This window comes from Arachis ipaensis, chromosome B05 (genome assembly GCF_000816755.2).
Source record: "Arachis ipaensis cultivar K30076 chromosome B05, Araip1.1, whole genome shotgun sequence".
Taxonomy (NCBI): Eukaryota; Viridiplantae; Streptophyta; class Magnoliopsida; order Fabales; family Fabaceae; genus Arachis; species Arachis ipaensis.
Window position 1 is genome coordinate 37,284,526 of NC_029789.2, and position 13,545 is coordinate 37,298,070.

Here is a 13,545-nt window from a genome sequence, read left to right on the forward strand (position 1 = left end):
GTGTTAATAGGAAACTGACAACCAACTTCACAAACTTAATGCAACAGGCTAAATGCATTACTTAAATTATGTGAAGCACACAATCCAGCAAAGTAAGTTCTAATTTATCATTAAGGTATAAGTGTACAAGCTGGTAATCAAAGCAATAATCAATATGAATGCATATGATCAAGCAACACAGTTCATTAATATAAAGGCACATCATCAACCATCAAGAAATTACCTAGTCATGGTTAAAGAATTTAAATCACATGGTGGCCAAAACATGCAATTCAAAAGACTTAGAATCCTTTAAGGCAATTCACAAACATTGAATCAAGCAATCATCAAGACAAACACTGAACACGTGAAGGCCATTTAAATCAGGACATCAATCAAGCAAAATACAGACAAGTCTAGCATCACAATTTATCAAAATCGGGAGTGAAACTGTGAATGTCCAAACAATCAGACAATTGTCAAATAATCTTAGCACCATTTCTTTGCAAAGCAACAATTATCCATCATAAACAGTAATTCCAACAGCTATATTCATCAACAAACAGAATTTCATAACACTTTCAGCTAAAATCAGAATCTAATAAACTAAACTAACCTATCCTAACAATCTAGAATCAACTAAAACAAAAATTAATCTAACTAGACTAAACCAGAATCAAACTAAGAAATTAAAATTAACTAAAACAATAATTGAAAATAGAACTGGAACCTGAATTGTAGTAGTAAATAGAAATGAAGAAGGGAAGAGGAGTTACGGTGGCACTATGTTGTTGCCACAGCCAGAGAGGACAACAAGAGGTCGCCGAAAAATTAAAAAAATAGGGGTGCCCTATTTTGCGAGTGGGAAGGAGAGGGAGTCAGGGGGAGGCTTAGTGTTATGGTGGTTTATAGAGAGAAGATAGAAGAAGAGAAAGTAGCTACGGCAGCTGTGGTGGCCGGTGTCACGTAGAGAGAAAGGGTGATGTCGCGGTTGTGAAGGTAAGAGGAAAAGGAAGAAGAAAAGAATAGAAAGAAGAAAAAGAAGAGTGGTGGCCGGCGATGGTGGTGGTTTGTGGGAGGGAGAGGTGCGGCGGTACTGGAAAGGTGGGTGATGGTGGTTGTGGAGAGAAGGAGGGTGGAGGCTGTGCACGAAGAAGAAGAGAAGGGTTGGAGATGGTTAAGTGCGAGTTAGCGCTCGCACCTAATTCGGTGCGAAAATGGGAGTGGCGTGTATGCACAACACGTGCGTACGCATGAAAGATTTCACACATGTGAGAAACAACTGCTCACACGGTGTTTTACCATTGTTTCACAAATTGAAATTTTGGAATTGATGGTTGTGCGCACGCATGAAGAATTATTTTTTTTAAAAGAAGGAAGCGTACGCATAAGGGATGCGTATGACTGGAACTTGACACTATTTTTCAAAATTTTGGTGGTCATGTGTACACATGATAAGTGCATACGCATGCATTGGTGAAAAAATAGGGATGATGTGTACACACAATATGTTAATTTTCAAAGAAGATGCATACGTGCAATATGGGCGTATGCACAGAACCTAGGTCTATTTTTCAAATTCTTTGCACCAAATTAAACACTTTAAGCATGCAACAAGCCACTAAACAATTCCAAAGCATACAATAACTAGTAAATCAAACAAAAAAATCCAACAAATCTATCATGAAAGGAGAATTAAACAATTAACTAACTATTTACAAAAAAAAGAAAATTGGAAGATCATACCCTGGTGGAGTGTCTCCCATCTAGCACTTTTTTTTTATCGTCCTTAAGTTGGACGGTTGGCGAGGCTCTTGTCATAGCGGCTTATGCTTGAATTCATTCTTAAATCCTCACCAATTTTTTATCTTGATATACTCTTCGGATCTGAAGTCTTGTGTTCCAAGCTTCGAAGAATTTGAAGAAAGGTCAAGAGTCCCCAATTTATGGATTATTGAATCATATTCCAGGGTCCGAAACTTTGTATATCCATCCTCTTTCTTGTTGATCTTCATGCCTTCATTCGGGTGGCAAAAATTTGGAATTCTCCCTTAAGTGCCGAATCCTCATCCGAAATCCTTTTCTCACACCATTACTCCTTTGTTGGACCTCAAATCTTGAGTTTTCCTTCACTATGAACCTTGATTCAAGTTGCCAACCAATATCCATTTCTTTCTTACTCTTCAACCTATAAAGAGCTCTAAGTTGACCATTCATCTCTAGCAAAGCATATTCATGTGAGCAATAAAGTTAAAGGATAGGATTTTTACACACTTAATTGGTGTGTTGGATGGTTGCTTAGTAGGGATATCTCCAAAGGATTTGCTAAAGTAGTGCCCACTCCCTTTGACTTTTCTTCAACTACTTCTACTTCTTGACAAGCTTCCTCAAGTTTCATTCCTTATTCACTAACTTCTTCTGCATGTTTCTCATTGCTCAAGTTGTGTCTCGAAAGTTCTGCACGGTCCTTCTCAACATAAATTTCACACCTCATGGAGAAAGGTTCAACAATTTCAATACGAACATTGATTAGTGCAGAATCATCCTCAATAATGAAACTCACCTCTTGCTCAACTCTTCTTAAACCTTCAACCACTGCTTCCGATTCAACGCATTCTACAATCTCCACTTGTTGCAATCCACACCTTAACTCCTTTTCTTCCACTTGAGGTTCCAAGCTCTCTTCCACACTATGCTCTTCGATTGAAATTAATTCTTCACATCCATTAACGGGAATGCTTTGATTGCATGAATGTAGTAAGGCTAAGCGAGTTAAGGCATTGGCTATGGTAGCCATGTAGTTCTCTTGCCTCTTGTGGAGTTTCTCTTGCTTTCGGAGAATGGATCGAGGCTCCTCTTGCTCTTGGATTGATGGTTAGAAAGCTTTTTCTATGGAGAATTGTGGTGGAAAGGAGGATTCATCGTGTGAGAGAAAGTCTTCATATATGGGAGGTGGTTATAAGGGTAGGAATGTTGAGGTGATGTATATGGAGGTGATGGTTCAAGATGCTTAAGAGAGTAGGGATGTTGTAATGATAGTTGTTCAAAGGTTATTTCATATGGCATATATGGTTGTTCATGAGGCTCATAAGATTGGTAGGAAGGTGGATATAGAGTTGGATCATATGAAGGTGTTTGGTGGTGCAATAAGACTTGAGAGTATTGTGGTTGAGGATAATGTTGAGGATGGTAGTCATATGAATATGGTGGTTGAGGTTCATAACCATAGCAAGGACCACCATATCCATTTGGTTGGTATGCACTATAGGATAAGGCATGATTATAGTAGGGTGGAGGAGGTTGATGCTATGAAGATTGTCTATATGAATGCGGCCCCTCCCTCATTTGATAATTCCTTCCTTAGTACAAACCATCATTAAAATTGTCATTTTCTACAATATTTCTACAATCATACCCAAAACTATAAGGATGGAAATTCATAAAAAGGAGAGAAAATAGAAAAAAAAGATATCAAGAAATAAAGAAAAACAAACTGCTAACTACTACCAAAAATCAAGAAATAACCAAAGAGAAGCTATTCTGCTATTCATATATTCATAATAGCTAATAACAAGCACACATTGCAAATTTTCCCGCAACAGCGTCAAAAACTTGATGAGGGCTAGATACCAGTTTAGAAAGTCACAAGTTAAAAACACAAGATTCGTCGTAGATATAGTCCTAAACTGGTAACCAACCCTATCAAAGTTTAATAGATTGTCACAAATTCAAATCAAATAACCTGGAGTTTTAAATCTCAGATCGTTCTCCTACAGAATTGCACTCGGGTGTACAAATATTAGCTATGGAAAACGGGGTTTGATAACGAAAAAAAAAAAATTTAAATGACACGAAATTAAACGACACAATGCAATATCTAAATAGCAAGAGAAATTAAACTAAGAGCAATAAAGCAAATGAAAGGAAACTCAAATGTTAAAAAGACCTTCGCAAGGGTTGAGAGTCAAGGATCACTATCCTTGTCATTGGCCACAAACATGGCGATTATGAAGAGTTAATCCCATTTAGTCAACCCATAAACATCGGGAGAAAGTCAAATAGGCATAATTGATCTTAATCTACAAATTCTAACCAATTCACTAATTAGGCTTAGTGAAAGGATAGCATTAGTGAAAACAAAATCAACTAACAACCCTAAATCACTAATCAATATTGGACACAAGACTCAAAGTCACCTAAGTCCTCAATCCCAAGCTAAGAACACAAAATTTACTCTAAAACTAAGAAAGACATTTTATCAAACACTTAGAAGGCATATAAACAAACCATCATAAATTGCATGAATCAATGAAATCTATAACTGACGAATGCAAGAATTCAACACTAACAACTTAAGTAGGCATCAAGAAAATATAAAACATTAAATTACATTAAAAGTAAAATTATGATTCAACAATTGTTCATAAACTAAAATAAGTAGAAAAATAAAGAAACTAACAAGAAAAACTAGGTGAATTAAGATAATAGAACAAGGAAATATAAAGAAAACTAAACTAAAACAAGATCAAAACCGAAAACTAGAAAGAAATTGAACTAAGAAACCTATAATTCTAGAGAGAATTTGGAGTTTCTCTATCCAGAATTTGGCCTAAAATATGATACTGCACTACTATACTACTCGGTTGATCCCCCCTTGATCCATGCTTCAAATACTTCAGAAATGAGTTGGATTAGGCCCAAAAAAGACCAGAAATCACGAGCCACATGTTCTTTTAAGTGAGTCACGTGTTGCGAGTCATGCGTACACACGAATCATGCGTACGCAAGAATCAGAAGAGATGCGTAGGCACGACTCATGCGTCCGCACAACTGGGAGTTCTTCTGATCTTCATTTCTTCATAATTCCTCCACTTTTTCATGCTTTTCCTTCATCTTTTCAAGTTATTCTTGCCTTCTAAACCTTAAATCACTCAAACAAATATATCAAGGCATCAAATAAAATAAAAGTGAATTAATTTGATAATTTAAAGTATAAAAATATATTTTTAATAATTAAGCATAGGAGAAAATTTACAAAAACATGCAATTTCAATGAAGGAAAAAGTTTGGTAATAAAAAATTTTAAGCCATAATTAGCCAAAACTTTCTATAATTTACTTCATTTATATAACTTAACAATAGTTTTATTTTTTATCTCACTCTCTTATCAATCTACTTATCATATTCTTATCAGCCTTATTTATTAATGACATTAATTATAATATTATATTTCTTACTATTAAGCATTCTTGTAATCAATACTTAATATTTTTTTAATGATTTGATTTTTATATTTAAGACTAATAATAATTATAAAGAACGGTAATGATAATTTGTATTAAATGAGTTAATTGTAATTGATTTTTTATTTTTGTTAAGTCATTTATCATCATTCAATGGAGATACAAAACCTGAAAGCTACCCTAATATGGTTTTGTTTCTATTAATTCAATTATTTTCATTCAAAATTCACAACTCTAATACCATTTAAAGCGTAATTAGAAATTTAGAATAGGCCAAGGAATTTTACAAGAAGTCATCTTTATCATTGCAAATAGTATGACAATTGAATTTGGCCTTAATACAGTACTTATGGTAGAAGGTGCTGATGAAGAATTTGAACAACAGCCGAACTCACCCGGCGAGATTGTTGTCAGTCAACTAATTTTTGAGAATATGAAAAATCACACTAGTTTTGATCAGGTATGGTAATAAACCAATTTATTTTTTTTGTATTTTTATGTGTATTTATAATTATATTGTACTACTATGTTCATACACATAACATTCATACGTTCATATACATAACATCCATAATCACATACAACTAACATCTAAAAATTAAATTCATATTTATTAGATATTACATCTATATACGTATCATTTTTTAATTATTGCATAAGTAACTATAAAGTTAACACAAATATTTTTAAATTTTATCATAATTGAATTTAAAAAAATATCAAATTCTTAAATTAATTTATTCAATTGATAAATTTACTCATAACACTAATAGGTCATGATTTTAATTATTTTAATATTTTTATTTAATATTCATATATATGCTTATTTATTGATTTTAATATGACGAGTTAATAATTATTTTTAAAAATTATTTTTAAATTTTTATTTATATTTTATATTTTATTTTTTATTTTTTAATAGTCTATATGTAAAATATAAGTTGTATAGTAGAAGTTAACAATTTTTAATTTAATTTTCATAATTTTTGCAGAAAATTATTGCATTTAATGGATAATAATGTGATTGAGAGATGTTAGAGATTTGATTTAAGAGAAACTGAAATTGATTTTGGAAAGAACATTAATGACTCCAAATATGTAGCAAAATGGTAGGTGATAAGGAGGATAAGTGATATGGAGGTGTATGTCACTTGCTTATCAAGAGAATGGAAATTTTTACATGACATTTCTATATTGTAATTATTCTTTGCCTACCTAGCATCACTCTTCAATGAATAAGTACAAGATAAATTGATAATTTCCACTCATTTCAAGCCAAAATTATCATCAAATATGGATTTATCATATACCATGTTTTATAGTGTCTTAAAGAATAATCTCCTCGAAATCCTATTATTTGACACAATAAAAATTCACATAAAATTTATAGAACACATTAATATTAATATCAAACTTAGAAAATTTTAACAAGCTTATTAGAGATTTGGAGAGCATGTAAAAGTTAAATAATTTTAAAATAGTAGGGGACAAGACATGAAATATAAAATGGATAGTCAACATTAGAGTTGATCTTGTCCGCAATTATATGAACTTTGAAGAAAATTTGAGAAATTAAATGTGACATGATGTGAAGTACAAGAATCTAGATATCATGAAACTTTAGAAGTTGTAAAAGGTATGATGAATAATGCACTAGGATGTTTAAGAAAGAGGAAAGAGGTAGTTGATCGGAGGATATAGAAGATAATGTAAAGAATTAGAAAAACCATTAAAGGTTAAGACTGAAAAGATTGATCAATATAGTAGGTTGAGAGAGCAAAACAACCAATTCAACTATAGTCTTAGCATTGTAACCTAGAACTTGACAAGAATATAATACTCTAATTTATCTAAAAAATCGACCACCTCTACCTTTTCTTGCAACTAAGCCATGAAAGGATCCTCCCTAAAAGTTGGAGAAGGGTTAAGTAAAGTGAGTTTGCATGAGAGTGCCTCTAAGTTTGCAAAGTTTGTCCAACATATTGTCATAGAATTTGATCAAGCCTTCAACTTAGTAAAGGTTAAACAACCTAAGTTTGGAAATAACGATAGTGATAAGTGATTGATACTTCTTGGTTTGTCCATCAGAGATAGCTTTTAGGTGATCTTCAATGGTGAGTGGATGGCCAATTGCGCTCAAAGAATATGTGACCTTTCTAATTTCTGAAAGTACTTAAAAGATATGAGACATTTTTTCTTAATATTCTTGAGTTAATACTTGAGTAATCTATTTTTTGTTTTAATAAAAAAAGTGAAATATCTATTAATCTTACCCCATAATTTGTGTTAGGAGTAGCAGCCAAGCATTCTGTTTTTTTATAGTAGATTTCATGGAAAAAAATCACGACTAAAATGATATTACAGTAATCTCTAATTTTGAACACTTTATTTTTAGTTCTAGCAACATATTCTTTTTCATTGACAAATTTTGGTGGAGACTTACTTTCACGCAAGTAATCTTTAAGATCATGAGTATAAAGTGTAACAAGAGCCAAATCTAATTATGATGAGAAATTCTCTTCATGGATCTTCTTATTATGAGTGTATGCATGTTTGGGTAATCTAATTATCCGATTAACATGAATTAATCCAATTTAATTGGTTCTAGTACCCAACAAATAATCAAGTAAAATTCGATTATACGTGTTCTCATTTGGATGGGGTATTAGATTCAGTCTCGCAAAAATTAATCTAACTCAAATACCTCACTTCTCACTAATGAGAGTAAAAGAAGGTTTATTCTTAATAAAAAAAGAAACAAATCTCAACCATAATCAAAACTAGGAGCTAATCATGATACCACATTGATATTTAAGTATAAGACGATGGAGCTAAAAGAAAATAGGTGAATATCAAGAAGTGATGAAAATAAAAAAATTAAAAGAAATATGTGAAATTGTATTACTATGTGATCATATTTTTTGTACTCCTTACTCAAAGAAGAACTACAAATATATATACACCTGATTTTTTTGCTACAAAATAGCTACTACCAAATATAACTAAGTAGCATACTAATAACAAACTACTTAACTTCGATTTATCTCATTACTCTTAACACTCATTACTCTTTAACATTCTCATTTAAATGTTATTTATAAAACCATCGCTATCTATTAGTTTATTAGTCCATATGTCTTGTGCAACAAATTCATCCGTTTATTTAGCTATGGTTTGTGTATTAATCATCGTTACCTTTTAGTTTAAAGGTTGTTTATATAAAACTACCACTAAATAGCCTAATTTATATCAAATCTTTGAAAACCAACTCCAATAATTTAGAAATCCTAAATCTTTATGCTAGTTCCAAATCCCTAATTTGCTAATCTTTTTCTTTTCTCGTTAAATATGCTTGCTCTAAATTCAAGCTCTTTTTCTTTTTGTGCTTGTTGCAACCAGTCGAAAGAAGTTTCAAAAAATATTTTTCGCAAAAAATCGTTGCTAATTTGTCAAATTTTTGTAGTGTTTATTCATGCATTCTTGCATTTACATTCACCACTTTTTAATTCTTCTCATTCATTCTTCTTAAAGTCACAATACATGACCTCTGAAGCAACAAATTTTACTATGCATCCAACGCAGGGGGTCACGTTCAATGCAGTCCCAACAGAGCCCAAATGGCTCCAAATTGTGGCTCTTACATTGAACGTGCCATCCTACACATTCAACGCACCAAACTACTCAAGTTTAGTGTCCCCATTTTTTACACACGTTGAACATGCCACCATCCATGGTCAACACACCTAACAATTCAAGTTTGGTGTCTCTCTGTCCCCACCCACGTTGAAAGTGTTACCTTGCTTGTCATGCCATGCTTGCATGACTCATATCCATTTTCATTTAGTTTATTTTGTCAAGCATGCATCTTCATTTTCCATTATCCTTATGTCATCTTTTGCATTCATTCATTATATTTAGTTTTCATTTGCTTTTCTATTTTGCTTTTCCTCCTAATTTTCATTTTGAATATTAAAGATGGAGCTCGTGACTATCATATGGAATCTAATATGGTTTCATTACCCTCTGAATCCTAGCATGCAAGGGTCTTTCAAATATTACCCTATGGTTCACCCACTTTAAAATCTATGCATACTGCTCCTTCACAAGGCCTCAGAAACCCCCTAAGGTGAACACAAATTCAAATCTTCTTGTACTTACCTGCCTTCTTCTCATGCATTGATCACTGATGGGAAGCAGAAGCTGATGAATTTAAAAATTATTAAATTTGATACGTTGTAAGTATAGTTCTTAATTCACCAAAAATCTGCCTATCAATTTAGAAATGTGTCACAAAGAGTTTAAATCAAAATTACTTGGAGTTTTAAGTCCTAGGTCGTCTCCCAATGAGTTGCAGAGAAGGGTGCTATCTTATTAATCAGAGGTTCAAAGAAGTTGAGGTAAGTAAATTGGAATGTAAACTGAGGAAAATTAAATGATATGAATAAAAAACCTTGACTGGGAATTGATTAGTTAGAATCTCTATCATTGATGGAATGATTTTTTAGATGGATTTATAATTAACGGTTACTTTGTTTAGTTATCCTTTACTAGGTAAGGGAAAGTCAAACAAGTTGGATTACTAGATCCGTTCACGAGTTACAACCCACTTAGTTCAAGGGATTGACGTTGGTGACAGGATAGCAATTCAACAATTAACCCAATTACAAATTTTCTTTCAATCCTTCCAACTCAAGAGTTCCTTTTCAATCAATTCCCCATCAAGTAATGAAACTACTCACGCATTGTAAATAATAAACCCATAACACATAAAAGGAAATTAAAAGAAGACATGATTATTGGAATTGAAATTGAATTAAAAAGAAATAATCCTTGCATTAGATAACCATAAAAGTATCTGAATAATAAAATTGAACAAAACAAAGAATATGGAAGAATAAAACCAAGATAAAAAAACAAACTAGAATGATGAAGTCTTGATGAGGAAATAACTCTTCTCAATGTTCCAATGCTAAGACCAATTGAAAATTAAAATTCTAAAAACTAGAGAGAAAAAAAACCTAAGAGAGTAAAAAAACTAGATCTAAAACTACTGAATGAATGTGTGTGTTGTTTCTGCATATTCTCTGACTCTAGTCTGCTGTTCCGGGCCGAAAACTGGGCCGAAATAAGGTCCAAAAATCGCCCCCAGCGAATTCTGCAGATTATGCAGATCGCACATGTCACGCGATCGCGTCGTCCATGCGGACGCGTCGCTTGCGCTTTTTCCTCTCCACGCATTCGCGTCGTCCATGCTACCGCGTCGCTTGCGCTTTCCAATCCGCACGGCCGCGTCACTGCGATTTGCGCTCCTTCGCGCGGTCGCGTGAGCCATGCGACCGCGTCACTTCTCGCTGGTTATCTCCTCAAATTCTTGTGTTCCTTCCATTTTTTGCTAGCTTCCTCTCCAATCTCTATCTCATTCATGCCCTATAAAGCCTGAAACACTTGACACACAGATCACGGCATCGAATGGAATAAAGGAGAATTAAAATTAAATAATTAAAGTCTCTAGGAAGCAATTTTCAAACATGTACTGAATTTAGGAAGGAAATCTAAATGCATGCTAAATTGATGAATAAGTGGGTAAGGATCATGACAAAACCACACAATTAAACACAATATAAACTATAAAATAGTGGTTTATCAACCTCTCCACACTTAAACATTAGCATGTCCTCATGCTAAATTGAAGGAGACAAGAAAATAAGTATGAACATGTAGAAACTCATGAAATGCAATGCAATCCTACATATATAAATAAACGCAACTATATGATTATTGTCCACTTGATCAAAAGTAAATAAGCTCTTCAAAACAATTACAAATCAAATTCCACTAATTCTATCATTATACAATAAAACCGATAAAAGTGCAAGAAGATAGCTTATGAAAGCAGGAAACATGAAAATTCAAGCATTGAACCCTCACTGATAATGTATGTACGCTCTAATCTCTAGTGTATAGGGTAATCACTCTATTCTTCTCTAGTCATATTTTCTAACTTTTGTTTTTCTCCTAACCAATCAACAACAGTTAATATACCAATGCAAACATCATGAGGTCTTTTCAGGGTTGTAATGGGGCCAAGGTGCAGGTGTGGGTATACATATGGCTAAGTGAGCTTTATAAATTGAATCTTTAATTAACCTAAGCTCTCACCTAATATACATATATTCTATATACTTTTAAATTCATGCCTAGCTACCCATAATTCCCTTTTTCAACACATACTCATATTTCAACTTTGTATTGCTACCCAAGAGAGATTGACCTGCCTCGGCTGTCTCCGTAAGAAACCCCATTATCTTCGTTCAATTTGCGGCTCAACAAAGGAGGGAATATTGGATGGGAGGATAAGAAGGTATTCATTGTTATAGTTCCTTTCTGCTAGGATAGGGAACATCTGCTCACAGTAGCGATTAGGAAATCGTGCAGTGTCCTTTGCTGGAAAGGCTTTCTCCTTGTCGTCAACCTTTATTATCCTCTTAACTCTTTTTGTTGAGGTGAAAGAAGAAAAGAAAAACCTTGTTAATGGGGGTGAGAAAGATAGAGAATGAAAGGTGAGATAGAGAGGGGAAGGGAGAAAGAAGAAAGAAGGAGGGAAAAGAAAAATTAGGATTTGGAGGAAAGAAAGATAAGATAATTTGGCAACTGAGGTTGAGCTGTGCGGCGCATGCGACACGGCCGCAGAAGGCATGCGTTCGCGTGGTTGCGCTCCAGGGAGGGTGACGCGATCGCGTCGGTCACGCGGTCGCGTGACCTATGTTGCGCTGCTGGCACGAGTGCAGCCTCGCTCCAGCACAACTCTTTGTTCGATTCATTTTAATTGCCAAAATTGAGTGACGCGATCGCGTGGGTCACGCGATCGCATGAGTGTGCGTTATAAAATGCGTGACGCGGCCGCGTCGCTGATGCGGTCGCGTGACAAGGCTTGTGCTTCCAGCACCAATCCAGCATCACTCTCGCACAGAATGCGACTGTGCACCCTTTTACGTCGAAAACTCAGGGCACGCGGCCACGTGGGGCACGCAGTCGCGTGGGAGGCCATGATTTCCATTTGACGCGGTCGCGTGGGGTAATTTGTGCCATTGGCACGACTTCAGCGCTGCTCCTGCGTAACTTTCTGTTCATTTTTATTTTTCTTTACTCCCCCTGCCACGCGGACGCGTCGCTGGTGCAATCGCGTCGCGCGGCGAAATTTTTTTTTTTTTTTTACTAAAAGTGAAGAAAAGAACGATCATACCGCGGTGGGTTGTCTCCCACCAAGCACTTTACTTTAACATCCGTAAGTTGGACGCTCCACTAGCTCAATCTACTGCTATGTGGGGATCTTCCAAGTGGAGGATCTCAAGCTCCTTGCTTTTCTGCACTTTCTCACTATGGTACAGCTTCAGGCAGTGTCCATTAACCTTAATAAGTTCAGAGCTTGAAGGATGGCTTAGGTGATAAACTCCGTACGGTTCAGCCTTCTCTACTCTGTATGGACCTTCCCATTTGGATCTTAACTTACCGGGCATTAGCCTTAGTCGAGATTTGTAAAGGAGGACGAAATCTCCAGGGTGAAATTCTTTCTTCTTGATGTTTTGATCATGCACAGCTTTCATCCTTTCCTTGCAAATTCTGGAATTCTCATAAGCTTCTAGGCGAAGGTTCTCCAGTTCCTGCAGTTGCAACTTTCTTTCAGCTCCGGCCTTCTCAATTTTCATGTTGCACTCTTTAACTGCCCAGAAGGCTCTGTGTTCAATTTCAACTGGGAGATGGCAAGCTTTTCCATAAACTAAGCGAAAGGGACTCATCCCAATGGGTGTCTTGTATGCTGTTCTATATGTCCACAGTGCATCTTGTAGCTTGGTGCTCCAGTCTTTTCTATGAGGCTTCACTATCTTTTGCAAGATACGCTTAATTTCTCTGTTCGACACCTCGGCTTGCCCATTAGTTTGGGGATGGTAAGCTGTTGCAACTTTATGGATTATCCCATACTTCTTCATCAATCCTGTTAGTCTCCTGTTACAAAAATGGGTGCCTTGATCACTCACGATCGCTCGTGGTGATCCAAAACGGCATATAATGTGGTTTCTCACAAAGGAAACAACAGCGTTAGCATCGTCAGTGCGGGTAGGGATTGCTTCCACCCATTTGGAAACATAATCCACAGCTAACAATATATAAAAATATCCACTAGAATTTGGAAATGGACCCATGAAGTCAATGTCCCATACATCAAAAATTTCACAGAAAAGCATATAGTGTTGAGGCATCTCATCCCTCCTGGATATATTACCAAATTTCTGGCATGGGATACAAGATTTGCAAAACTCAGAAG